Source organism: Limulus polyphemus, unplaced genomic scaffold (assembly GCF_000517525.1).
Source record: "Limulus polyphemus unplaced genomic scaffold, Limulus_polyphemus-2.1.2 Scaffold7326, whole genome shotgun sequence".
NCBI lineage: Eukaryota > Metazoa > Arthropoda > Merostomata > Xiphosura > Limulidae > Limulus > Limulus polyphemus.
In genome coordinates, this window is record NW_013672936.1 from 17716 (window position 1) to 23060 (window position 5345).

Below are 5345 nucleotides of genomic sequence, written 5' to 3' on the forward strand. Positions count from 1 at the left end.
CTATTGAAAAAAAAACATCCCGTTAAGAAATGGAAGACATAGCATACACATTAAATATGGCCTTTCACAAATCCTAACGTGCTGGTTAAGAAAAGAGAAGAAAAAACATAATCCTAGAGCGTTTTCAGTTAATGATATTTTCTCAATTTTAAATAAAGAACGTTTTTCTAAATAATCGAAGCCTAAAGAAACTTTGCATATCAGGAATCGAGGCTGGTATATGGTTGTTGCACGACGAACACGATAGTCATTCCTTCTTTAGAGAAAGTTACTCTGAAATATAGAAGAGAAAATTTTAATCAGAATTCTAAAATATATTAATTTGACAGTATTTGAATATGTTAGAGTTGTTACTTTTTTTACAAATTTGGGATTGTCTATTATTGTTGTAATGCTATGGGTTAATGTTCAGTGACTAAGTCTGTAAGTATCAACTTACCTCAATTTAATAATATTAATTCCAATACGACGTAAAAGCAACAGTAGATAAAGAGCGTGATCGAATATTCTCATCATCTAAGGTAGCAGGTCCAAGAAGAACACCACGATCCACCTCCATTATCGAATAGTTCTCCGCTGAGACCTCTGTATGTAACTTAGAGATAAGGCTTTCATCAGTGAGATATTCGCCATGAATGATCATTCCAGAATGCACCACAAATTCAACATAGTCACTTAATATAACTATAACCTCATAGTCTCCTGGACAGGTGACAATCGATGAAACTGAAGAAGAACAAAACTGAGAAATAACAGCTTGCACAAGCTGTCCTTGATTAATTTTAAAAGAATCCACAAACACTGTTCTTTTCATATCTTCTAAAGAACCATATTGAACAAATCTAGATTCAACAGAAGCTCTGGACTTAATAAACCAAGTCCAGAAACTTCCACATTTAAAATCACAAACAAAAACTACACAACGCGATAAAACAAAAAAGAGTAAGTCACTAACTAAACATGAAATCAGAACTGATAAAAAAACACGTCTGTACTCTGAGACAGCAGAACGCGCTAATCTAAAAATACACTTTGTGCCTGCCAGGGATTGAAACTGGGACCTTTCACGTGTAAAGCGAATGTGATGACCACTACACCACAAGCACTCATTTAAGTAATTTTTATAACTTCGTTTCTAAACTGAAGAAAGCTCTCATTTGTATTATATGCGCATTATAAAGTTATTAAAGTTCATGGGTATCATTTCATAGAGTACTGGATGTTAAACTAAAAATATGTGTTATATCCAGCTGGTTTTTGTTTTTAAGCGCAATGCTACAAGGTTTCGATACACTCGGTGGATAGAGCCCATTTATGTAGATTTGCACTAAAACAAACAAACTTAAACTATGTTGCAACATTACATATTTCAGTCTTAGGTTTCTCTTTTCCCAGAAAGCAAAATAAAAGATCGGCTGTTATTTTCACCACTCTAGTGATTGATAGCATTCTTTAATGCTTCATTAATGAATACCTAAAAGAAAATATTATTTAAAATTAAGATTAAAGAATGAACACTGTAAGAACATTTTCCCCAACTTCTCTTCAAGTGTTTGTAACGTGGTTGTTATCACGTCGACCTAAGTCTCGGAATGTCACAGCTTCGATACGTGGCAGGCATTTTGTCACATGTCTAGTTGACACCTAAATGACCTCCCATCGGGAGTTCATGGGCAACTTTCAATATTTCAGAGCGATTTGGTAAACACTAGCCCAGTCCTCTGAAGCTGGCACATCTGGTGGTCTCCATTTCCTCATAAGCACACCATTTTTGACAAAATAACCATTTGTGAATTTCTCCAGTTCATCTTTTTGGAAGTTCATATTTAAATAGTGAAGAGATCTGCAGATCTTTTTCTTGCTCAGTGATCAGTTTACAGATCCCTCACCGAGGAATCATCAGTAGGACAATTATCCACAAGATCCTTGTCGGATCCAATATATGTCTGAGACAATTATATATATTATCGTCCCCTGAATCCATGTCTATTATTTGTTTTGGGCTTAATTTCTTAGCCTGAGCTCGAATCACCGTACATGAGGGAAACACATCGGAATTCTCCTCAACAACATCATCATCCTTAGATAAAACTTATCCAAAAATGGTCATTATTATTACAAAGTGTTTTAACTGGTAAAGCCCAAGAAACTTATGCCACTCTCTCTTTAGAAGACTGTATGAATTATGATAAGGTTAAAGCAGCAATTCTCAAAGCACACGAGTTAGAACCTGAGGCTTATCGACAAAAGTTTCGAGGCTATCACAAACAAGATAATCAAATTTATATGGAATTTACCCACGAAAAAGAGGTTTGTTTGATCGATGCTGTAATTCTAAGCATATTGGCAACAGTTTCGACAAAGTAAGACAATTATGTCTAATTAAGGAATTTAAACATTGTGCACGTGACGCCCTCAGAACTTACTTGGAAGAAAAGAAAGGTGAAGCACTGCAGGAAACAGCCGCTCTTTGATTACACTTTAACACATAAAACCACTTTTCATAAAATGAAATTACTATCATCTCAACAAATATATCATCTGTTCAATTCACTAAAGTTGAGGATCCTTCTAAAAACTCCAGTTCCTCTAGTTCGAAATCTTCTGACAGTCAGGATCAAAACTTCTTTAAAACAATCAAGGCCTGTCTGCCATTTTTGTAAAAAAGGACTGGCCATGTTATGTCCGATTGTTGGTGTTTGAAAAAGAAAACCAGTGCGTTTGTGTCCACATATGGATGTAGTTTCACCAGATCACCCGATGTTGTTGATTTTCCACTGATATAAAAGTTGATCTAATCAGGAAGAAATTTAGACCTTTTGGGTCTGTGTCTTTGACAAATGACACTGGCAATCCCATACCCATACGTATTCTACGTGATACTGGTGGGATTCAATCATTGTTGTTAGAAGGTATATTGCCTCTAGATTCGATTTCTGCCACTGGTGAGTATGTTATTGCTCAGGGTTTTGAGGGTGGCTGTGTTAATGTTCCTCTTCATAACATTTATTTAGCATCAGACCTAGTTTCGGGACCAGTTGTGGTTGTGGTAAGACCTACTCTGCCAATTAACGGTGTATCATTGTTGTTGGGAAACGACTTGGCTGGAGGAAAAGTTGTTGCTGAACCTAAAATTACTTATTTTCAACATTTTAAGATGGTTAACCAAACCATGGAATGGCGTATTGAAGCTGAAAGAGAAAATAAACGTCTCGAGGCCGAAAAAACTCGCATTGAAGCCGAAAAAGAAATTAGACCGAAATAAATGTAAATTAGACCAAGGCAAAATGACAACTTTGAACTTAATCAATGTGTTAAAGTACTACCGTTTAATGAAAATGAAGTTTATATATCAAAATACTAATCGATGATGATTTTGTTGCCTGAAGAAGCATTAGGGGAATACTCTAGTGTCCCTACTAGCCAATCGGGGTTAAGTGATAAGGATAAATTAGAAATCCAGCTAAAACTCGAGCTCGAACAAGCTCGTATCGAAGCCGAGAACGCGAAAGAACAAACTCTAGAGCACAGATAGCCCATTGTGTAGCTTTGTGCTTAAATACAAACAAACAAGTAAATTGTATCGTTGTGTGTATATTAAAACGTATTTGTGTTAAAAATGAAAAGCGTATCAATCTTGTTGGCAAATATCATAAACTAACTACATATCGGCTTTTACTTAACTGCTAAATCCAAAGTATAATTTAACTACTAAATTTAAAGTATCATTTAGCTCGGTTTCAGATCATTGAATTGCTGAAGTTCTAGAACTAGAAGTTAAAAGATCATTGAGAAAAAATGAACTACAAAAGAGTATTACCTTTACAAAGTTCGAACATTACAAATCGTTTAACTTCAGTGGATTCTCATCGGGCATTGGTATTGTCAACGCAAACATTTCCTAACATCACCAGTAGGAAAAGTATTGGCTTGCGTGGCTGATGAATAATGAAGGACAAGGCTAGCTAGCTTCCCGTTAAACGAATCATACCTACATCAACTCGTAATTAACTCGCTCATCATGAACCCTCGATAAGATATCAAGCAAGTTCCAGACTAGAAAGAAGACTTTATATTGCTTGTAACTTTATGAAACTTTTGTTTGTAAATCAATGTTTGTAATAACTATTTGTAATAAATGTTATTGTAAATTGTATGCCCCCAGTGGCACAGCGGTATGTCTGTGGACTTACAACGCTAGAATCCGGGTTTCGATACTCGTGGTGAGTTCGTGGGGTGACGGTTTGGAACAATGACATGTTAATGCTTCACAACCCCCTCCACACCCATTATTGCTGTTATTTAGCATTTGTTACCTTTATAGTAAGTTAACTTTAACTACATTCGTAGATGACGCCACGTCCTTACACAGAAAGAAAAAAAGAGTATTAAACATACTATAAGGCAACATACACACTAGAGGAGAGGTCACACAATTGTATATATCTGAAAGATTTGGCGAGCACTCTCTATGAAGCAATGCAGTGAGAAAAAAATAGCCACTATTGCAATACTACATAAATTCAGGTGAAGTTTCTACTCCAATAACCACCATAAAGCTGGTATGAAGAGCCGTTTCTTGAGTTATACCAACTTCCTACTTTGATCAGTGACCTTTCAATTGCAGCCAATGACCATCTATTAATTAATCATGTGAAACGACGTCGAAGGACATTAAGAGTTGGGTGTTGAAAGCGCCTAGGAGAAAGCACCACACCACCACTAATTTCGCCGCTACCTCTTCCTACAAAGTCATTATGGCCATCGCACTGTAATTACGATGTTTTAGGTATTGTAACGAATTTGTTATTATATATTTATTTTAATATCAACGTTTATTTAGATTAAATTTATGTTTTAAAACATTTATAACTTATAGTGATAAATATTTATTACGAAACTCCCGCCTGTTCCTCAAAGTTATAGAAGATTCTCGATAGTAAAAATCAACAATATGTGTATGTATGTAAACGTTTAAATGTAGCCAGTATTATTAGGTAAAGCTGAATCTTATAGAAAGCCTCCACACGCCTATAAATATAACCAACGCGCCAAAAGAGAGTGTCTATTATTGGTTTGCTGTAGTCAATGTGCTATAAACTTCGGAAGCTATATCTGTGATTGTTATAACGCTTACCAATCGGAAAACTTCAGATATTTGACCAGGAAGTTTGGTTGAGATTGGCCCAGTGAGTAGAAGTAATTAGATAAAGGACAAACAGACAGATACAGATTTTTGTTCTTGTATGTGTATATATATATATATATATAGATAGATAGATGTAACTGAACATACCATAATAGTTTATCTCGACCATACATTAACCAACGCCTAAAATACACTT

General features: G+C 35.4%; 1 non-coding gene across 1 annotated transcript; it reads right to left on the minus strand.

Annotated features, from left to right (window-relative positions):
- Positions 1-1033: 1033 nt before the first annotated feature.
- On the minus strand, positions 1034-1106 carry Trnav-uac. The gene has a single exon. It is a non-coding gene; the product is annotated as a tRNA-Val (tRNA).
- Positions 1107-5345: the final 4239 nt, after the last annotated feature.